This window comes from Lichenostomus cassidix, chromosome 2 (genome assembly GCF_008360975.1).
Source record: "Lichenostomus cassidix isolate B80296 chromosome 2, HeHo_3.0, whole genome shotgun sequence".
Classification (NCBI taxonomy): Eukaryota; Metazoa; Chordata; class Aves; order Passeriformes; family Meliphagidae; genus Lichenostomus; species Lichenostomus cassidix.
This window is the reverse complement of record NC_139482.1, coordinates 51,288,922-51,313,125: the sequence shown is the minus strand read 5'-3', so window position 1 is coordinate 51,313,125 and position 24,204 is coordinate 51,288,922. Positions and strand designations below refer to the sequence as shown.

Sequence of the window (24,204 nt, the reverse complement as noted above, 5' to 3'; positions counted from 1 at the left end):
TTATAGCTATACAGAGAAAAAAATTGGAGGGAGAAAATAGAATCCCTAAGGTTCAAAATCAGTAGGGCAAAAGGTCCAATCCCAAAAATAAGCCTGACTCTTCAGTTTTTTACATCTGTGAGTGATAAACACTGATAACATAAAATTGCAATAATGCCAGCTACAATCAAGAACCGTACAACACCTTTGTCAAGACAAAGGTATTAACGCAGCTGTCCTGGCTCATTTTCCAGCTTTTGTCCTCCCAGTCCTCAGTATTTAAATACTTTTCATTAGAAACAGCCTCTGTCTTCCTTCTGCCAACAGAGACTGGAAGCTGACTTGGCAGAGCACAGCACCCACCATGCTCTCTCTCCCTTTTGGCTATAGGTGAAGAGACCTCTTTACATGCAGAGCCAACTCCTCCATTCACTTGATTTTCCACGGGTTTAAGTTACCCTGCATTCTCCCTGGTGAAAGAGCAGATATTGGCACAGGGCTCTGAAATGCTTTGCAACTCCTCAACATGAAAAATACTGCTAAAGAGGAGGCGTAATTATTAACACGTGAGCTAGAGGAGACTGTCTGAGAACTTGGAAGCAAACCTAAAATTGCAAGCAAGATCAAACTAGTCACCTGAGGGAGGGTGGAGGGAGACAATAAAAATTTATTTCACAGGGCAGAAAGGCAACAGCCGTCTTGTTGGTGCATGCTAGCAAATGTACCCATTTCTCTCATTTTCTATCTGAAAATTAAGGTTATTATAAGGCACATATTTCCTTTGTCATACTTCATGAAAACATCTGGAGCCAGACTCTACTAAATGATACTCTGCACCTCACAGCTTGTGCCTCTGGGTATGCCATTAAAATTGGTCCCACATTTATTGGTTTATGCTTGCTGTGGTGTGAATGGCATGTTCGTGCATATCTGACTAACAACTGATAAACAATGTGAACAGAGTGAGCCTTTGTGGATGAAGACAATTTGTTATTTATCAGGTACATTTATCTCCCGTGTTTGCTGGAGCTCAGTTGTTCTCCCCCAGGGCTCAGAAACAGCAGTTGGGTGCCTCAAGGCTGGACCAGTCCTCCTCTGAATCCACTGTCTTGCACACGAGGTTCTTCTTTATGAGTTTCAGCAACACCTCAAAGTTCCAAACAGGACCAGCATCAGTTTATGTCTTATACATATTAAAAAGGGATTCCCTGGCTTGAATAACCAAGGAAAGTGAACACCCTCCTCTTCCTCCACTATCTGTTACCAGCCTTCCATCTCTCTGCCCACCCTTGAGCTCCAGAGAGCAGAGCAATGGATACATGTCCCATGTCTACACATCCTCCCTGAGTTCATAGGCCTCTGCCCTCGTGTTCCTGCTCCTCTTCTGCATAGATCATATCATATCATCATCATATCATATCATAATCAATCATCAGTGCTTCTCTGACAATGAAAAACTACCACACAGGCTCTATATGTCTGAAAAACAACATTCTTGCCCTGACCCACAGAGCAGGAGGCACATTTCCAGCAGGGGTGTGTGGGACAATGACACAGATTTGATAACAGCCCTTTTTTAAAAAAAAAAATAAAATTAACTTAATCTCTAGCAAATCTAGAATTTCATTTCCCACAAGAGCAATGCTTGAGCCGGCCAAGGTGCCCTGTGAGACTTGCAGCAGGAATGCCACATCACTTAATGAGCCATAATCAGCATCTGGAACATAGCTGGCCATGCCCATCCAGGTACATGTAGAACTAAATTTGAGCAAAAACATTTCAGAAAACAAATGAATTGAGTGTATACAGAATGTAAATAAATGTAACAGGAGAATTTCCTGTTATTTAACCTGTGATAGTAATGTTTGCTACACCTTCTAAAGGAGCCACATGGATAAGTAAGAAGAAAAATAAGGGAAGAAAAAAAAGATAAAGTAAACCACAAATCACATTGTTCAAAATTTACCTTAAGCAAAACTCTATGGAAATATGACCTATTTCACCCCCAATATTTAACCCGTGCTTCCTAACTAATGAGAACCAGATCTAATTCTTTTGCAACAAGGCTCTCATCTAGGATGAATTATAATTTTAGCTCTGTTACCAGCCTCACCTACTACACTGGGTGGCAAATTATTCAATCATACTGTGCTTCAGTTCCATGGTCTGTCCAATGATGACACTTTTCCCAGCCTTCTTTGAACAAGCTCCTAACACTATCTTTACGAGAAGACTCATTTCAACATGAAGCAGCACTTGCCCCAGTTGCAAGTGGCATGTGAGGGTTACACATGTGGCTTTGGTGGCATCATTACAAAAGGGCACTGTAGAATTCTGAGATTAACCTATTTCAGGCCTGCCATTAGAGGGAAAACAGGCAGTAGAGTGTGGTACAATGAGTGTATCTCAAATGATGACGAGTTCTCTCTTTGCAGCAGCAGAGTTCTGCCTTTTCTTCTGCAATTGGCAGCATTGGAGCATCCTATGCTTACACTGAAATGAACCAAATTAAATAGTAACCCTCACTGTTCTTCATGATTAATATTCTTTCCTCACACTGCCTCTGCCTCCTTTGATGACATAAACACCAGCTGTAATAAGCCATCCTCTATGCTTAAGTTTCTTAATCATAGCTTCAAAAAGCCCCAAAACATTTCGTTTGTTCCATGACTTCCAACTGTATTCTCCCCTTTCTACAAAGTACAAAAAAATCACTCAGCAACCATGTCCTGCTCCCTTTAGGACAGAAATCCTGTGTCTTGATGCAGTTGCAACAGACCTGAATGGATCTTTCTATTCAGTCCATGCACTCAAATAACACTTAAACATGGCACACTGGGGAGCAGATCACTAGAGCTGATATTTTGTTTTTTGTTGCTATCCACCACAGTGAGAGTCAACAATGTACTGACAAGAGGGAGGGAAAACATTAACCTTTTATCCCCACCAGAAATGTTTCCTCCAGCAGAATGTTTGGAATGAAGCCACTGTTGTGTCCCTATCACCAATGCAATATTACTTAAAAATAAAATAAAAATCCCACCCACTGGATGAACTCCCTTAACGGGAACCCCTGTCCATCTGGATGGAGCTGCCTCCCAGCACAAGCAGCTTTTGTATTACATAGGCTGCTAGGTACTGCAAGGCTGAAATTCCTGTTTGGACTCATTTGGATCACAAGTCCCAAGACAGCAGAAAAAGAAAAAGAAGCAGCAAAAATAAATATTCCAAGGGAGAAGTATGAGCTGCCTCATCATTACAGCATAAAAATGCACTTATTTTATTACTGTTTATTAATAAACAAATCATAATAAATAATTACTCTTCTTTTTATTTTTCTTCCAGCGAAATAAAAAAGCTATTCCACTGCTCAAGGCAAGATACTATGATTCTAAGTCTTTTATTTTAAAATACTGTTTGCTTCCCATATCCATACCCATACCCATACCAACACCCATATCCACATGCATATCCATATCCATATCCATATCCATATCCATATCCATATCCATATCCATTTCCCTTATTTTCCTTACACCTTTTGAAAGCTGTGCCATGAATACTGATTGAAAAACCTTATAATAGTTACAAAGCTAAAGAAGAAACCAAGCTGGAAATACACACACAAAAGAGTGTTTTGATAAGCAGTGGTGATTTGCTGAAGAGTAAATGAGGGTGGGCAACAGCAGAATGGTAATCTGATGCTCAATCAAAAAGGGTACAAATATTTTGGCACAGAAAAAGGTTCACTTCCTTGGAGATGACAGAAAAGGAGATAAGCATGAAAAGCATCAAAAGAAATTCCAGACCACAAATAAATTAATCTCACTTGCCTTTCCAGGTTCATTTCTGCCTCACCAGAAACCTTCTCCTTTTTATATCCCTATTTTCATTAATTTTATCTGCCCTCTTACTGTCTGGCAGCTATGCTGCCCTTCACACTTTCATGCCTCATGAGTCTCTCTGCAATTCGGTGGATTAATGGTCAAAAGGAATGAGAGATTCAGGACATTTTTCTCTGCTATGGAACATGATCACTTTTTCAAAAAATTCTTATTCAAGGACATAATATTTTTTTCAAGTAAACAAGGAGTAGCTGCCTGTCAGGTGTGTCATGGATAGGTATCTGTTTCCAAGAGTTACAGAAACAAGAAAAACACTATCAACCACCAGACACAAAGAAGGATATACTGGCTTGCTCTGAGGGTTTATACTGAGGAAGAAAAGCTGTTCTGTTTACATGGACATCCCATCTGGTTTTTCCAGGCAAAGAAATGACTCATGAATGCCTAAAATATTTCTCTCCCTTTTCCTACAAGTCAGATTAAATCAAATACACACAGTTGTCATGAATAGATGGATTTCCTTCTACCTTTCCTAAAACTAAACAAAGAGACATTTTCAGGTGACTACACACAATCACACCTAATTTAGTAGTGGTACAATATCTTTATGAGAAGATAGTCATACTTCTTTCCTTGAAGTATTGTTATAAGGTGCAACGTGTTTTAAAAAACATTTTTAAGGAAATTGAGTGTCCTTTACATTACAAAACTGATAGAAAAAAATTGTAATTGAACTTTTTTTTTAAACATGCATGTTGCTTAAATCTGATTGCTTAATGACATATCTTGTCATGTATCATTTAGCAACCTCAGGTACCCATACCTGTCCAAACATTGTGACACATACTGTCTGTACTTTTATTACATATATCATCACATCCTGATGAAGCTACCTTCAATATTCCAAATTTTCAAAACTGCTGTTAAAAATTACGAAAGCTCTCAACAACATTTAGGAGAAATAGGGTGTTATCTAATATTTTTCAGAGCTTGAATTTCTTCTCCCTATGTTATGTATGTCCCAGATAAACAATGCTGTGAAACTGGCAACAGATGACGAGAAGGTTGTGGTACTCAACAATTTTTTGCCTCAGTCTTCAATGGCAACCTCTCTTCCCACACCTCTTGAGTAGATGGACAGAAGGATGGGACTGGGGGACAAAGTGCATCCCATTGTAAGTAAAGACCAGTTTCATGACCACCTGAGGAACCTGAATGTGCATGGAAGTCTACGGAATCTCATGAGATACATCCCAGATTTGGCTGATGTTGCCAAACCACTCTCCATGGTATTTGAAAAGTCCTGGCAGTCAGGTGAAATCCCAGGTGACTGGAAAAGGGGAAAAATTGTACCCATGACTACAAAAGTGGGAACATTTTATCCATCTTTAAAAAGTGTAGAAAGGAGGCCCCTGGAAACCTCTGACCTGTCAGTCTCACCTCTGTGCCTGGGAAGATCATGGAACAGATCCTCCTAGAAGCTATACTAAAGCACATGGAGAATGGGAACGATTCAACAAAGCCATCATGGCTTCACTAAAAGTGAGTCCTGTGTGACCAACCCAGTGGCCTTCTGTGATGGAGTAACTACATCACTGGACAAGGGAAGAGCTACAGATGTCTTTTATCTAGATTTCTGTAATGCGTTTGACATGGTCACCCTCAGCATCCTTCTGTCTACCCTGGAGAGAGATTGGTTTGAGGAGTGGACTGTTAGAGGAGAAGAAAGGGGTTGAACAGTTGCATCCAGAGGGTTGTGGTCAACTGCTCAGAGTTGAGCAACCTCGTCTAGGGAAAGGTGTCCCTGTCCATGGCAGGGTGGTTGGACCCAGATGATCTCTAAGGTCCCTCCCAACGCAGGCCATTCTATGATTCTATGCTTGTACATCAAGAAAAGGTTTATCACGAACCAGTACAGATGTGTATCGCTCAGGGTTTTGCAAACCTCCCTCAGAGCTCTTTGTGCAACTCTAGTGGTGAATCAGCTTTCAAATTCCTACAAAACCAAGCTGTTCCCATACGGAATTTTAGAATGTCTTTCCAGTGGAATTGTGTTAACAAAAGGTGTGTTTCCCAAAATGAAATAGTTCTCTGGAAGAATTTAGTGGAGACTAACTGCAGTCCACTTCTATCTCAGTGAAGGCAGACACCTTGAGCTGTACATCTTCAGCAGGGGAGTTCTCAAAAGCTGCAGCACAGCAGAAATGGGCTGGCATTTATCTGTGCTGAGACTGTCTATCAAGGAGGTCATATTCAGCTAGTTACTCTGTTACCAAAGTGGTCTCCTAGCACATACATGGCTGAGAAAGCGCCTCAGATGCTGTCAACATGGTGCTTCTCACAAGAATTTCAGTCTCATGAGATAATGAGTTAATGCTTAAACTGTGCCCGTATCCTTCATTTTGATGATAAATAGAAAATTATGTGCAGCCAACCATACAACTGCTGCCCTGCCAGAAAAACCCACACAGCAGTGAGCTGGACTTGGGGAAAGTCTGTGCTTGTAGATGGAAGCAAAACTCAGGAACAGTGGAGCAGGCTGGGAGAGGTGTTACACATAAATTTAATGACATTAGAAGGGTGGGACATGATATATGCCAGTTGCCCTAGTAGGACTGGGCCACTGGATTAAAAAAAATCACTGTTCTGTACATTAAGAAAGCGCTATTCCTGGGATTGTTAAGACCTTCAAATATGCATTGCTGATGACTTTTTCTTTCTTCAGAGTTCAGGTAATAGTCTCATCCTGGCAGTTCTCTACAGTTTAACAAGTCTAAATTAATTTTTATTTGTTTGGTAAATGACCCTTAATAAAAAAGCTACAGACACGATGAATGAGTGTGGCTGAGGAAACTGCAAATCACATAACAACGCTCTGGTCAAACATATGCACTGTAAAAGACCTCTCAAAGGAAGGCAAGTCTAGAACAGCCTGTACACTCAGAACAAGAGACTTAGCATGGGGAATGTAGAAGACTGGACTAAAGGAAGATGCTAAAATATTTTAATTTGTGCACTGCTCCGTTGCCCAATGTGAGCATAGTAAAAATCACTGTTATCAAAGAGAGGGCAGAGAGACACAGGTTGGCCTTTATTTGCATTTCAAAAGGAAAGAAAATCTGCAGACTTTGGACACTTACAGTCCTGCAGGCTAGCACAGGATCTGTAGTCACAGAAATTACTACAGGACTTGTCTACCACCATCTCCAGAGACAGATCCTCTGTCAGAAACACCCAGAAAGATGTAGACAAAAGTCTGGTGGTATTGAACCAGAGTCCCTTACACATCATGAATCATGGTCAGATAAATCCTTTTCATCTCATTAGGTCATTAGCAGAGGTAAGTTGCTCAATGGGAGCACAAATCTAAGTGAATATCCACAATACAATAGTAAAAGAATTAAAAATCCTTTCCAGCCTCTGGGCAGAGAAGGATTTGTTTTCTCAACACCATCCATAGGCAGTTAATGGGGAGCTGAGCTGTGTTAGCTATGGCTGGGTTTGTCTGTGCTCACATGTTCTCGTTTGAGCCAGTGTTTTGAATATCACACTTCCCCTTCAACCCTCTGCTCACTTTTTAAGACATGCTAAAACATCGGAAGTGTTTCTTTGCTCATGCAATTAGAGGCACGGGGAGAAAGGCAGCAATCGTCTCAAGAGGCAATCGGGTGAGCACTCAAGACTGCTTGAAGATCATTGCTGTGGGGTATAAACAGAGGGTGACGGCTGAATTGGTTCAAATGATATTGCCCTGCAGATAGAGGTGACTGTGTCAACCTTTTCCTGGCACCTGCGACCTAACATACAAGAGAAGCAGCAGCCAGGTCTGTTCCAGCAGCAAGGAAAGCAGGGTATGATCTGCCAACAGGACAAACTTCAAAACCTGATGTAGAAATCCATGTTATGTTTTGTGTTATCTGCTCAGGCAGATGAAAAGGTATCTGTTACATTAACCAGGAATTTTTGGATAATTTTTTTCATTTTGTCATTAAAATTCAATTAAGCTTCTTTATCAGAACACATTCTCTTGATTTTTTTATATTGAGAATTAGTATCTCACTCTCTTGCTACAGGGATGAAACCTAGTTTGACTGAAGACATGATCTTTAAAAATTTTATTACTGTATCCAGCAGCATGAATCAACTCTGCTCAGTCAACCTCTGAAGTGAAGAAAAAAAAAAAACCCTAACCCCACATTAACACCTCCCCATCTTCCCAACACCCAACACATTAACCTTTGACAGAAACTAAGCCTGGACACTGAAACAGCTTTCAGTTGTGGAAGCAGTTACCACTGCTTTGCTATATACAAAAACACACACAATCTAGAAACATTAATATAGTAATAAAGCAACAAAATGATTAATGTAATCAATACATTAATACATTAAGTTATATATGACAATTAAAAATATATACAGCATTCGCACTGCAGCAGTGCCATGTGCCATATACATCTGTGTACATACACACAACAAAAATCATGTCTCTGTGTATACATATATAAAAAAATATACACCCATGCCTGGGGAATTTCACAACATTGTCTTCAGGTTTCATACTGGACTGAGCTTTTCCGAATGCCTGGGGCAACACAGGGAACATGGAATCATGTGTAAAGCCCGGGGATCCGCTCCAGTAACTCCCAAAGGCAAATGCCCATGTCACTGGAAACACATAGATGGAGATAGCTCCTGGTTTGACAAAAGCTTGTGATTGAATGCTGGAAAAGACATATTTAGAAAAGATTTCTATGACTGTGGCCTATTATTATAGCCATTAAAATACTTAGTTTTATTCAAAACTATGTGAAACAAACCATCCATATTTTCCAGCTTTGGACACAGGTGTAATAGCAGCACTCATGGTAAACTCAGGATTCATTTCCCATTTCAGCTTCCATGTTTTCAGTTTGCTTTCAGAAAGTTAGGGGCCTTTTTACTGATTGTTGGCAAGTACTGCAAGCAAACTGCAGTACTGGTGGGGGAAATTTACCCTAAAACTTTGGGGAAGTCTTGCTTGGTCTATTCAAAATCATCTCAGAACAGATGCTTTAAAAAGGAAAAGAGACCTTAAAATAAAATTTCAAGCTCTGGTAAGTGCTTGAACAAAAATTGAATTTGCTGAATATTAGTTATTCTTTTCATTATATGAGTTTCCATTTGTAGGTTTTATTTTCATAATCTTCATGCAGTCAATGAAAGAAGAAAGAGTTATGTAAAACCCCCAACTCTTTTGTTGTCATACTGGGGGTATGACATTTTTATCTTTAAGGATCAGGAGGAAAGGGCTGTGTCTTCTTGCTAAAGAAGTTAATGAGGCCCATGGGAACACAGCTCTGCTGACTCTTAGTGCTATTTACATTGGAGTCACTCTTAATTTCCTGATCTTAACAAGATTTAAAAAGAAAAACACTACTGATCAACAGAGTTTTATCTTCACTCAGAGATAATATTCACATCAATACATATTATAATTTGACAGAGGACATAGGAAAACCACACAGATTCATATATATATATAAAGATACAGATAAATAACTATTGTGTATATATATATATATATATATATATAAAAAGATACAGATAAATAACTATTGTTTCAGAGAACACCAAATAGTTAAGTGATACACAGTCTTCTGTTATATGTCCATAAATATCTTTAGGTATTTTTGTAGTTACCACTGGTTACATAAAACTGACATTAATGAAAGTAGTTTGCTAAGGGTTTGACTTTTCCTCTTTAGAAGGCAACTGAGCAAGATTTCTAGTTTTGACATACTAGCAGTAGGGTAGGTATGGATAAACTTTCTACTGAGATCAAAGGAGCCTGAAGTCCATTTTCCAAAGGGAAGTGAAAACAACCAACAAAAAGAATGAAACTCAGTAAATAATGATCGATCAGAACTACTCTGTTTGGGCAGAGGCAGCTGGAGGGAGGGGGGATGTGGTTGAATTCAGACCTGCAAAGTCCCAAATGTGAGCTATAACAAGTTTGAGGGGAACTCCTGATGCACAGACAAGAAGGGACAGGACACCAGGGAGTGCTGATTCTGAAATCCTTTATAAAGAACACCTCTTCTAGGGAAGTACAACAGAGCAATGAAACACTTGCTGTAGCCAAGGACAACCTTTTATTATACATGCACCTCACAGCACACACACACACACGGTCTCTGAACCTGCTCTACCCGATCTTTGCAACTCTGAACAGCTACCTGTGTTATCATAACTTTTAGTCTGCCAGACACGTATCTTGATTTGACCTTTCTTGGGAATTTCATGCTAAAGGGTAGGCACTGCAAAAATGGGATTTCATGGTTTGGTGTGAAGATCTGCTTGTCTTGTCTCACCACCTGAAGGAAGACATGGAGAAAATAGATGTGAACAACAACAGCACGACAACAAAGACTGGATGGCTTGGACTTTATGCGAAATATGGGACCCAAAATAAACACACAACCTAAAAGCATGAGCAGGCAAATCCTGGGCCCAAAACCCAAAGGCAGATATCTGAATCTAGGTACACATCAAGCTTGCAGAGGTTTAGAATAACACAGGACATTGCTGAAATCCTTCAAAGGGCTCTGCAGTGCTTGAGCAGAATAGCAATGGCATGGCACAGCTGTGACCACAGGGGCTTTTCCAGATGCTAATATGAGACCTGCTCTTTAAAAATATTAACCAGAAGGCAGACAATATTTGGCAGGGATTCATATGCTCTCAGAATAAGAAATACTTATCATTGGTTCACAGACTTTAGAGGGAAGTAAAACTTAAACAGGAGTATTTAGCAATGTTTGCCATTTCCAAAATGGCCTATTAAGATATTAGCATGAAAATACTATATATATATAATGAATGCAGTACTGTGAGTCTAGGGTTTGAACTCAGGTGTAATTTAATATCGCATTGTGATTTACACTAAGAGACAAACAGCCAGAGAAATGGTTAAGCAAAACAAATCAATGCCTTTTATGAGGCCTGGGAATTTAATAAGCCACAGGATAAATATTGACAAGCTACAGACAGGTGGAACAGGTTTGTAAAGACATAAAATGACTGTTCTAAGGTTCAAGAAACCTTGAAGCTTACTAACGGGTTATACCAGGTAAGTTCTTGGCATGTTCTCTTCCTAAGTAAAGTCAATCAGGCTCAGTCCATGCAGAACTGGAATGTCTTTTAATTTACTCCTGAAGTAACACTGCCATCTAGATGTAACCTCCTTACCCATGCCTGCTGCTGCTGATCACTTCTAATTGAGGAGTTGCTGCCAATCTGATTAGAGCATAACAAAAACAAAGCATGCATGTGCATATATCAGTAACTGGAGGTCTGGGTTCAGCCCTGGGCATGTGCTACTTCAGAAGGAAACCAGATTGATTTAAATTCCTCCGTCTGGTTGGGGTGGGGGAAGGACAAGGTACCACACTGCTGGGGATGTCAGAGGGAAGCTCCAAGGCAATCACAGAGGTGGACTGTATCCCATTTCATACTATCTGTGAGGCTTTCCTCACGCTACTACTATTAGTCACTACTGCGTAGTCAGTAGTTGTAGACGCCCACTTTGTCATATATACACAGAGACTGTAAGATACCTAGAGTATCAGTATCAGCAACCTCTTTTGTGAGCTAGTACTTCTGATCCTGTGGTCTGCCAGGGAAGCTGAGGGCAAGGCAGTCTATGGTTCACCTCATGAGAAAAAAAGCTCAGATAAAGAACCTCGTATAAAACTACACGAAAATTAAACCAACACAGTTCTAACAATTCTGGTCCTGTTTGACTCACAAGGTCTGTACCAGAGTAGAGATTACAAATACCCACTTCTGAGCTCAAACACCTGCCAGTGAGATATTTTTGTATTTACATAAGCTGTAGCATTTTACTGTCAAGCTGCGAGTTTCATGGATCCTGAGAAAGTGCAGATTCGATTCAAGCCTGAGTTTAAGATTTCCTAGAGCCTCTCTAGCACCATAGTTTTAAAGTGCTCTTCCAGAAGTAAGCTGTTTTCATTCCAGGCACAGGCACACTCCCTAAATAGGCACAGATCTAGATCTAGATGGGAGAAGGAAAAGGTCACATTAATTTTTAGCCCTTACCCTTTATCTAAAGGGCATGTAAGATGACAAACCACCAAGAACTTCAATAATGAAGCCCTGACACTGAATTTTTTAATGCATGTTTGCATTTTCTCACTTGTAATATGGAAATAGCATCTAATCTTTTCAAGACTACAGAAGCAGCTCTGATTTGCATTGCCTAGCAGAGGGAACAGGGCGCTGGCCCATCCACAGGGTCCCACGCTGCTTACACGCAGGAGACAAACTGGAAATGTGGCACCCTTTTAGAAGAATCCTTCTGTTCCATGTACACTAACAAGCAATGTACCTGGCCATTCTATTGTGTTTATTTATTGTGGCTCATTCAAGCGGGGTTGAATCAGTACATCTATAAAAACTCCTCTAGACTTAAAAAATTAGTGGATCAATCTCAAAATGTATGACTTGCATTGGCCTAAGAGAGAAACAAAGTGTATTGATGAGAAAATCCCAAGATGAGCTTGAATGGGTAACAGTTATAACAACCACCACAGTGCAGAAATTAATTTAAAAGCATAACTGGGTAAGCAGGCTCTCCCCAGAAAGCAAGGTCATTCTCACAGAAAGCAAGGTCATTAACAACTCTATTTAAAAGCATATCCCTTTGGATGCACAGCAGAGTTCAAAGTTGGAAAAAAGGTAGGAAACACAGAGTTTCAGAGCTGAATAAGGAAAAAAAAACCAAAAAAGGGGATTATGGTCTTTTACAAAGCCTGGTTCTTCAGTACCTCACAGCTCTGTTGCAAAGAAAGTGCAAAAATATCAGAGCCACCATGACTGAAATATTTAGGATTAGTAGCATCCTCACAAATAACATTGGAGCTGCTGGATGAGGCAGAATAAACACACAGGACACCAGGAAATCTAAGAAGTTGTCTGGCTGCAGCACTGTGTAGTTCTGTAAGTAAAAAAAATCCCCTGGTCCCCTGAAAATGCCAGTGAGTGCTGCTACCAATTTTTTTTTTGGCATTCAATAGAAAGAGCCCACAAAGGGGCATCCCTTTACAGACAATGTGTGAAGTTTGTCCCTCTGCTGTGAACAGGACTCTGCCTCTCTCCTCCTTCAGGCACTGGATTTATTTCCCAGCCAGTGCTGGAGTGGCCTTGCAGGCAGATTTCCTGCCAGCATGGTCACACTCAATGTGAGAACATTGGACGCAGACAATGACTGTTTAATAAACGCTTACAAGGGTTGGGTGGTTTTTTTTCCCCTTTTTTTTTTTTTCAACTTGAGCTTGTTTCATTGCTAATGCAATAATTGATTGCAGTTCAATTCAAGCACAGTAAAAATTCAAATAAACCTATAAAAGCCCTTTCTGGGAAGTTACAAGGCATCAGAGTGACCAAAAAAATTTAAAGAATAGTCCCTGATGTTTCTCAAGACAAACAAATGGCTAGCCCAAAGGTTGCTAAAGAATTCAGGGCAAGGCAGAACAGAGCAGAAGCAGCTCAGAGCAGAGGCAGCTCAGAACTGTGGTGAAACAAGAGCTTTGTCTATTCCTGAGCAATACTCTTCCCCCAGCAAACTCACTGCTGGCATCTCTCACCTGCTGTGATTACCTCCTCGCAGGGACCATCTAGAGGACAGTCTTCTTGTCAGCTGTCTGTTTTCCTGAGTGAGAAAATACACTGGCTAGGGGTTAGAGAGAGAACTAAGACTTGCACAGGAATGGCATCCATCATTGCTCAGCATTCACCAAGGCAAGAGCCACACAGCACCCCGAGCAGCGCACTACACTACGTGTTGTGAAGCTGCTGTCACCATAAACTACAGGGACAAAAGCAGATTTCATGCTTCACAGAGATTTCTTTCTCCAGCGCTCTGGCTGGCTTCAGTGAAACTTTAGAGATTTTTCTCCTTATTTGGGGTTCGTGGTAGTTTCTTTCCTCTGTTTTAATTGCCTCCAGCAAAGTTATTTAATCCTCTACCTTCCTTCCCACACATAGAAATATGAAATTATGCTGAACACAGCAAATATGCATCTTTTTCACAGGTTTTAAGATTAACAAGTTTCCCATAAGAGCAAGGAAGCATCTGTAGAAATCCTGCAACACTTTTTCTTGTGGTTATTTGAATGTTTTTGTATATTTTACTAACGTATTCAGAAAAAGCACATATCTCAGGTTTTTCTGTCACCACCTCTTCTTTCAGCAGTTTATATTTTTCATGCAGGTAATTTCAGTTACAACTGTTAAATTAATTTAGGACTGAAATTCCTGTGGACAAACATCCACATCTTTGAAGTCACTGCTGTGACTCGTATTGACCCATCAGATGGAAATATTGCATATAAGAAAAAGAATAATGCATTACAGAAATAAAAACGTGGTCTGTCCAAAAAATGGTGTTTAAAAAATCCAGCAATGTTAGGGCACTGTATTTTTACCATCAAGATGCATCTCTTCTCTGGGTAAATAAAAGGACAAACTCTTTAAGTCCAGCAGCCCCAAGGAAAGCTGAATTCAATTGGCAAAAACATAACACAAGTGTGGAAAAATGTTGTATGAAATAGTATGTGTGTGGCAGGAGGTTGTTTTTCCTTCCATCAGTTAATTTGGTAGAAACATGCTTTACCTTAATATCAAGGTAACTCCACTCAAGCTGGCAAGTTCCTACTAGCTGGAGATGCAAACCTCCAGAGCCCCAGCAAAGGCATGCTTCCGTCTGTGGCACCGTGGTTCTTTTCTCAACTACCTATCTGCATGATGAGCTGTTTTCTTAATTTCCACCTCCCTTTTGTTTTCTGCCAGTTCCTGTGGTGAAGCAGAAATCCTGTGACTTGTGGCCACTTATGAGGGCTGCATTTACAGACAATGATCCCATTAAACCTGATATGGTGTTGAAATCCAGGTTCATGCATCCAGTAAGGATTCAGTTTGTATCTACTTACTCTAATTAAAGATTCAAATATTAGGTAAAGGTAGAGCAGGGCAGAATAAAAGCTGAAACCAGAAGATTTATTTGTGTAGAACCAGAACTGAAGTCAGTAATTTTATGTTCCTTTGGTAATTTTTTTTGTTTTCAAAGACTGTGTGGAAATCCATTGCTGGCAATCACATACACACTCCACACCACTGAAACTATCTGGTGCTATGTCTCCTCAAGAAGCATTGTCTCATCTTCCACCTTTCCAGATGTTCTTTTGTATTGTGACATCCACCACTTTCATCAGAATTTTGTCATTGTGCATTTCCAGCAAAACATTTTGCCTTTCCAGCAAAACAATACTCAGTGTAGAAACAATACTCAGTAGATATCCAGGATCTACCCTAATATTTATTTATCTCCAGTTAAAAGAGTATCTCAAATGCTGCCTTTGGGCCTCTCCCAGCTGATCCACCCTTCAGCTCACCAAGATGAAGGGTGACGTGGTCCCTGCCTCATACCAGGGCAATCAGTATCTACTAGGGAGGCTGAAAATGTTTTCTGCTGCAAGGGCTACAAAAGACAATGAACACACATTTCATAGAACACATTGTCCTTGCCTGTGACATTTTTCTATATCCAAACCCAAAGCATCAAATAACAGATGGTAATGATGAAACCTTGCACAAAATTAAGAAATCAGTTGATGTGGTAGAAGCACTGGTCCACAACAGGACCCTGGGTAATGAGACCATGAAAAGAGAGCAAGCTTCAGTCACCCCCTTGGATTACATCACACTCAGTGCATGATTATACCTGACATTTCATCTAACCTGTTTAATTCCTCTACTAGAGCAGGCTATTCCCATTGCTCGGGATCAATTTTTCTTATTATTAGGCATTTTCTCCCCTTGCTGTTTAATCCAAAGTCTGTCTCACTCTTGTCACTACAATGATTAAAACCCCCACTGCTACTGTAGCAGGAATGCGGGTTCCTTTGTCCTATTGCAGGTATAGTTTAGAGATTAGGAAATCCTACCTACCAATGTTCCCTTCTGCTTTCAAGGCAGTAAAGTGTTTTTGTCCCAGGGCATGATGCAGAGCATGATGCAGATGCTTGACACAGAGATGCTGCCTTATAAAGTTAGAAGGTTATATAAATAATTCATCATGAAGAGAACAGTGTGGCCTGAAATCTGCCATGCATTACAGTTACTGCTGCCTGGGGAAAACAAAAAAAAAACCCAAAGAACAACCAAAAAAACCCTACAAAAAAATCCCAAACCAAACCAAAACCAACAAACAAACAAAAAAAAAACCCAAAAACAAACCAACAACAAAAAAACCCCAAACCCAACCAAACAAAAAACGTTGTCAGCAGAATAACTAGCTGGGAAACACCTGTGATGACTTTCCTATCTTAAGAAAAATTTCCAAAGAATTACTAGGTCTGAATTAAAAATCTTTAAAATTTTCTTAAAGTGCAAATCCTTTAAATTTAATAAAACTTTCATTTTTCATTATCCAGAGGAACCCACAATTTAGACTATTTTAGGTCTATTTAATTATCCTCATATGTGGCACTCCAGTTCTCCATCCTCTCTGCTACAAATGGATGTGGAAGTGGCTGAAAACCCATGAAATGAGGAAGTAGAAAACAAGTCTATCCAAGAGGTAGCACCAAACTGCTGCCTAAGGATCCTGTGAAGGACCATGAAAGGTCTCTCCTTTTACTCAAACTTTCATAGATTTCCTCACTTAAAATCATCTTCTTGTTTACGGCACATGGAAGAAGTAATAGGAGGGAAGGGCCAGCGTCTAGCGTGTAGAGAGTTTCTGTGTAAAATCCTAGATACTTATGGGAGAACAGCCTTCTTGGCATGCTCTCACTCCCAGGCTCTCGCCCTCATGAGAGTGAGTAATTTGCACGCCTGTGGCTGGACAGGCTGGCTCAAAAATTCATCCTTGTCCAAGTAAAAAATCCAGAAGTATTCTAGATTAGTTCTAAACTGACTAGAATTAAAATTCAATATTATTAATATTTTAATTTACCCACGTTTTGATGTCTTGTTCAAAAAGGAGACAGAAGATATCAAATCACATCGACAAGAACATCAGAAGAAATTATATGAAAGAATCTAATAGTTATTTTTCCCCTTTAGTGGCAAGCAAATATTATCTACATTTGGTATTTCAACTGTTGACAGAGTCAATAATTCAGATCTACTTCAACAGTGTATCAAATGACATGACTTCTTGGTGATGTCCTTCTTCTTATATTGACAGTATTAGTTTACATTTTCCAGTTGTAAGCCAACCAGCTGTTGGTTTCTGATGCAACTTTCTCACTCACAACATGAGCTATTATTCAGCAAGGCAGCCAAAATCCAATTGTTTCCATGATAAATCCTGCCCACATCTGAGATTACACATCACAGTTGCAACTGTGATTTTATAACCACTAAAAAGCAGTATCAGCCAATGTGGTCAGAAGCTCAGCAGTGTGGTCTCTGTTCTCACAGCAGTATCTGTACTCTAGGCTCCACAGTACCATGGGAGAGATGCTAGGCAAGCATCCTGCAGACCCTTCAGAAAAGTCAGCTCTGCCAAGGAGCACAGCTGGTTTAACAGAGCCCCTCCACTGCCTTAGCAGGATTATGGGATAATCCTTTTCCTCAGGGGTCACAATTCATTTTTCTATCACAGACACATTACTGTCAGTCTAAGATGCTGGATTACCTCTGCATGCATCATGCAGCCTGTGAGACCTGACAAAGCACAGATCAGGTATGATAAGAATCTCCAAAAAAAGGCATAGCCTAAAAAGGGGCAGTTTCTATCAAGCCAGACCACCCTTCTGGCAGTTCAGTTAAACAGCTCCAAAGGTTTGCAAAACCTCTGATCCATTGGTAGGATTGACTATGGCTGTTTCATTTGACCCTGAAAGGTTGAAGAAATAAACCCTATTTGGTTCACTGGAAATTCAGACGTGTGAAGAGCTGCAAGTTAATCAACGAGGGGTTTTCCCCAAGACAAGCTGTTAACAACAGCAGGATTAGAGCTCCTGGGTGGAAGCAGAAAAGGGAGTGGGGGGAAGAAAGGAGAGACTTTCTTAGTAAACCATGAGTGTAATCTGTGCAATGTTACCAAGTCTGTGAAAGTCTTCAAAATGTGCCCTGGCTGACTTGTTCCTCGGACTTTGCCCTCAGTTAGTCAGGGGAATTCCGATTCAATGATTGCTCAGGGTATGGCAGGAACCTACAGGCCACTTGAGAAAACTGGTAGCCTACTGCTTCTCAAGATATGCATCTACAAAAGAATTGGCTTCTTTTTATCCTACAGGCGGGAAAAGACAGAGACCATGTGTTCATCCCTCATTCTGGTGTAACTGCAATCCAGATTGAAGCAAAAGGACCTCATATAATCTGACAAGTTCCGGTGAACATCATAACTATTCTATTATTTTGAATAATTCTAATGATATTCTTAATAGTTCTGAATTACCATCCTCTGTACAACAGCTAGTACTACAGTATTACTCCTACAGTTATCTTGATTTTTCCATTCCTTCAATATGATATGTTGAACTCAACACTGCTTCAGCCCTCTTTATTCCCTCTCTGGAGAGAGGCATGGTACCAGAACTACCAAAAGCAAAATCAGAAGAGGTTCTTTAATATGTTAATAAGGATGATTTGGCGGTGAATATTACACTTTTCCCTCTCCTTTTTAGTCAGACCACAGGTTTCATCAGAGGATGTCAGCAATGAAAATTTCTACCAAACCTCAAAAACAATTTTTGTGTTTTTCCCTCTGAAGGTGGTCTTTCATTTGGGCTAACTCCATCTGCATGTCCCACAAAGCCACATCACAATCTGGAATCCTGACTAACAGTGAATAACATCTAGGCAGTCACAGTATTTTTTTGAGCAACTCTATGATATACTTTCCTTACAGCTACTCAGGGCCAAGTGGCTGTGCTGCAGTGAAACCTCACAGCATTGCTTCTTATGGGCACATCACCTGCTCGGTCCTGGACACTGCTGACACTCACAGGGATGTGTCCCTGCCCTGGCCATATGCAAATCTGCTTCTTCAGTGCTCCATCATGGTTTCCCTCATCCCATCCAGTGAGTTCTAAAGCTTTGGTACGTAAAGTGATACCCCCACACAGGGAGTAGCTGTCAAGGAAGACAGCTCTCCTTCACAAACATAAGAACAAGGAGAATCTGTGTCCTTGGCCAAGTATCTGCTTTCTCTTGTCCTTTTTAAATTATAAGATATATGTCAGACTGCATGTGATACTAAATGCAAAGTAAAAATACAAGGCTCCTGCTACATACCAGACTGATTATAGATCACAGGCTGCTAGCGACGGTGATTCATTGCCTTGAAATTATTGTCTAGGAATAAAAAAGCAGGGATTACTCCCTGGTCCTGAGCATCAAGTGAGGTTGTCTTCCTCTCCAACAAGGTGCCCAGGCTCACATGAATACAGGATTTCTCAGGTACCATATTCACCCCTCAAAATCCAGTACCCTCAGCTAAGAGATATTTTGGTAATTTATGGCTTAGCAGCTCCTCATATGGCTTCCCCTCAAGGCCCTTATCCACTCTCATAGCCCTGCCCTGGAAGGTCTCCAACAACTTTCTATCTTCCTTCTGTTTGAGCTCCCAAAAATGCACACAATATCCAAGGTGAGGCCACCTGAGTGCAGGGCAGAGCTAAACAATCCCCTCACTTGCCAGGCCCGTGTTTCTGGGCTGCTCAGGACACAGGAAGGTGGCCAGGAAGCTGGCCTTCCTGCCTGCCAGGGCACTGCTGGCATTTCCATGTCAGTCAGCACAGTGAACTCTGACTTTTTAGACTGCACCTAGAGCTCAAATTCCTTCTGTTTCTCTTCCATTTCATACGTATTTGTGTCCAGTCACTTCAAATAGGCCAATTCTCCTGACAGCAGGAAGGAGAAGTGCCAAGTCCTCCTCATCCTGCCATCCTTGTGGGCACTCCTTTGCTGTTAACTGTACCTGCCCTTAAGAGCCTCTGGGAAGATCCTGCCCACATCCTGATCCTCGTTCTAAATGCTCCACAGCCTGCCCTCCTCCTTGCGCAAGTCATTCCCTTGGCTGCTCACTGCCTCAAAAATAGGATGTGTCTCACAGCTGAGGAGACCCCATTGCTGACAGACCCAGGCAGAGGCCCCATCCACACCCTGAAGTCCCAGCAGACTTGAGAAGCTCCATCCCTCCTTGCAGGGCTCTGTGGGTGGCTCCAGCTCCCTCCTGTGCTGGGGGTGCTTGCTCCAGCAGCTGCTGGCACCAGGCCCAGGACACAGCCCTGCCGTGGCTGGGCAGCCTCAAGTGGGGCCACCCTTCACTGAGCACCGTTCCCACCTCTTGGCCCACAGAGACTGTGGTCCAGCTCCCCAGATCCCTGGGAGCTGCACCTCGTCTCCTGTCGTGCTCCTCCTTAAAGAATTCCTCTGGAGGGGCTGCAGAGGCTTTGGTCAGTGCTCCAAGGTTGTGCTGCTTCTCGACACACTTCCTCAGACCTGTCTAAGCTGACTGCCTGTGGTCCTCATTCTCTCCCTGCTCTTGTTCTCTGGGCATGGATCCAGTCCAAGCCTTCAGAGAAAACTTCTGTCCCTTTTGAGCTCCATTTGCCTTTACTTGGAGGGCTACAGGACTTGAGTGGGCCATGAGATTGCCCTGCTGTTGCCGCAGCAGCTGCATCGCAGAACTGCTTTCTGTGTGCTGCGCAGGCTCCATCTTAAAACTCGAGGCTCTGCTGACCGAAAAGCTCTTCCAGAACCCTGTCCTTCTGACAGCTACCAACCGCTTCAATTTTCCAGCCTGTCTTTTTCCCTGCTCGATTTATTGACACTTACTCTTGTACCAACTGCCTGTTGCACAAAGTAACAGCTCTTTCCCAAACTGATGCTTTCTTCTTTAATGCAAATGTAGAAAGAATAAGGAAAGCAACCCCTTGGAATGGCCCAAAAGTTGAGCAGCACTCGTTGGCACAGCCTCTTCTCCCGCCTACAGGCAACTTACAGACAAGGCAGCGCCAGCCTTCTCAGAAGTGCGCAAGGGCAGGAGACAGCAGATACCCCAGCAAGGGGTTGGGACTGTGCCAAGGGACGTTTGGGTTGGACATTAGGAAGAACTTTCTCCCCGAAAAGGGCCATTCCGTATTGCAATGGGCTGCCCAGGGGCGCCGTGGAATCCCACAGTGGGAGGCCTTCAAGGGCGTGCCTGGGAGTGGCACTCACTGCTGCGGTCCAGCTGCCGTGGTGGGCATGGGTCACAGGGGGGACTCGGTGACCTCACACGGCTCTTCCAAGCCCATGCAGTCCGTGCTTCTGGGACATCACAGCCCTCGGGCACAGCGCGGTGCCTGGCAACCACTGGCCAGCCCTTGTCCATACCCAGAGCCCTGGCAGAACTTGGCACGCACGGAGCGACGGCCAGAGTCTGTGCGGAGGTGTCGGCTGGTCGCGCAGCACCATGGCCGGCCAGGGCTTTCCCTGGCTCCTGCCGCTTGCGCTGCTGCGGTTCTTCCGCCACCCCGTGGACACTTCCAGCCGTCCTGCAGCGGATCCGCGCGCCTCGGTTCTGCTTCCCGAGGGCCCGGAGCAGCGGGACATTGCCCCAGGCACCAAGCCCTTGGAGCACATGGCGCTGCTTTGTTGGAGTTGCGCAGCCCCGGACCTGCTGACCACGGGCGTCCTGGGCTGGTGGCTCTGGAGAACGCTCTGGAGACGCTGGGAGAGGTGAGGGACGGAGGGAGGGAGGACAGGCAGGTGGGATAGTGCTGGGGGCGGGGTCGGGAGCTGCCAAGGCCTTGGGCTAAGCTGGTGTCGGGGAGAGCTGAGAGTCCCCGTAGCGGAGAAAAGTTGAGCAGGCTGCCAGGGTGCTGGGCCTCTTTGGCAGCCCTTTGCCCAAGGCCCGGAGGCAGCGGCGAGGCTCAGCCTCTGGGCAGGAATCGGGTCCAGGCTGAGCCCCAGGGACACCAGGCGGAGCCTCTGCCCGGGGCAGCCCAGCCAGGCTGGAGTTTCTCCCGCAGAGGCCAAAGGCAGCCCGAGAGGGCTCAGCCCCCTGAGGCCCCTCTGCCCCCCTCCATCAGGCTCCCTGTGTTGTGCTTTCAGAAGCACCAGAGCCCCTCGGCCTCTGCAGGGTCTTGCTGCCAGGGACACGGCTGCTGCAAGGAGCTGCTCCAGGTGCTGAGGGACAGCCGCGCGCTGATGTGGCTGTGCCTGCGCCACTGCCCTGCGCAGAGGCCCCGAGAGAGAAGACCCAGGAAATAGGGCATATGGAAGAGGAGGAGGTCTACTTCTCCCCTTGACTGTGCCTCTCCAGCCCAGCTCTCTGCAGCTCGCTGCAGAGGGATGCATGACCAGTGCTCAGCCTGGGCACTGCGACCATCTGCCACCATAGGTGTTAGTGAAGAGCCCTACTCTTAGGCATAGGGTAGTGTTCCCAGCAGCCTGTTCCCCCAGAAGTTGTAGTTCTTCACGGCATTCAAGTTCCCAGAAGCTGATGTAGTTTTAGGCATAAGGCTCTCCCCGACGCAATCTTCACACCCCCTAGCTGTAGCTCTTCAGAGTAGTCAAAATCAGTAAAAGTCCACCTCTTCTATACGTAGCCACGGGTTTTTTGTTCTTGGTCCATCAGAGAGGGGACAGAGCGATTGGTGGTTTTGCAACTGAGCTGCAGAGCAGCTGGAATGGAGAGCCTGAGTGTAACAGTAGTGCCTGAGTATGGAGGGCAGCTGGGAAAAAGATGCTGGGTGGTATTCTCTTGCCTCCATCTTCCAAGGAAGCTTTGATGTGAACAGTGTATGCACTGTGCCAGGAGGCCCCTAAAGGCACGGGCAGGTGTGGTCTGTGTGAGGTTTTAGCTTGTGAGCTCTAAGTAGTCATTTAGCAAGCAGGGGGGTGTCACACTTAGCATTATTTCTATGCATTTTCTATGTCTCTGTTATTCTAGGAAGTCCTCCACCCCCTTTCATGGTAAGCAGAAAAAAGCAAGGAGCATCTTTTTGTGAAACCCAATATCCATTCTAAATAAGCTCGTTATTGTTCGCAAACAAGGAATAAAACAATTAATGTAAGATTTTTTTCCAACAATACTCTTGAATATGACCCATCTTAATACTTTACCCAATTACTCTAGCAGCTTCTATCCATTCCTTTGGCATTCAAACATCTTCAGAATCTTCCATCCAACCAAAGCACCTGTAATTCCCCTCTCCACTTCAAAACAGCCTTGCAATGGCTTTCTCTTCAAATCCCCCTCCTGCTAATACACATCAGCTGAAGGAGCCTTCTGCCACAATGAAGCTGCAACTACAGCAATTACACCAGAGGTTCTGCTCCCCATGTGTATTTGGAAATGTGAACATTCCCTTGGTTTTAATATTGGCTCCTTCATTTTTAATGCTCCCAATAAGCTTTTCAGTCTGCTTTTAGAATACTTGGAGTTTATCATATCCTTCTAATCCCTTGAAACATTAATCATCAAATCGAGTTAGATGCTCCCAGCAGTCACAGCTGAGAAGTTTGAAAGTAAAAGCCATTTTGACTAAAAGCTCATAATTTAAATAAATTAGGACAGCCAAAAAGCAGTTCACAACACATGAATTTTAATCAATTTACAACTATTCCATTATTTGATTGATTTTCCTGTAGAAGCTCACATCCTGTTGTTTATCTCTTTACTGGCTGCAGGCCTGAACAACTGACTGTGCAGCAGGCATTTTAAGAAACAAATCTAGAGTTTGGGTCTCAAGCCACCAATACATGTACCCCAGCTGGCTGAAAGACAGCGCTTATAAAGGGACTTGCTGACATCAGGCTGTTCTCCCCTGGAGAGAGCAGTTTGGACAAGCAGGAATCATTTTGAGAGGTCAAGCAATTCAGACTACTGTATGTCAGTATGCCCTCAAACTACTGTATGTCAGAAGCAATACACCATTTCCTTTTGTCTCCACACCATGAATTCATTCTGCCATTTTTAACTTCCCATGGAATGCCCATTTTTCCCTTCAGCAATGATTCCTGCCTTTTATTTAACCCCATAGCCCTTCATTTTCCTGAATAAGGAGCCAAATATGTACACAGATAGAAAGAAATTGAACTTGCACAAGAATTGAACCTCAGCAACTGGGGTCTTCTTGGAGGGTCTAATGTGCGAGCTTGTATGTGGGTACCATCTCGGTATGGGAAATACTACAAATATTTGCTTAAAAAAATACATTTAAAAAGAAGTACCAATTCCATGTGTGCCTTTGGAATTTTGCTTTAAAGGAAAGAATATTTGCAGATGACTCCAAACTGAGCTCAGCTCTTCATCAAACATTTCTCCTTCGTTTTTCCATTGGGTCAGACAACAAATCACACCTCTGAGAACCAC

At 42.7% G+C, this 24,204-nt stretch overlaps 1 long non-coding RNA gene across 1 annotated transcript; it reads right to left on the bottom strand.

Annotated features, from left to right (window-relative positions):
- Positions 1–14,747: 14,747 nt before the first annotated feature.
- Positions 14,748–21,092, bottom strand: LOC146441354 (uncharacterized). Its single transcript, XR_014849864.1, has 3 exons — positions 20,185–21,092; positions 17,938–19,193; positions 14,748–15,925 (listed from the first exon to the last, which is right to left on the bottom strand). It is a non-coding gene; the product is annotated as an uncharacterized LOC146441354 (long non-coding RNA).
- Between the last annotated feature and the right edge of the window lie 3,112 nt (positions 21,093–24,204).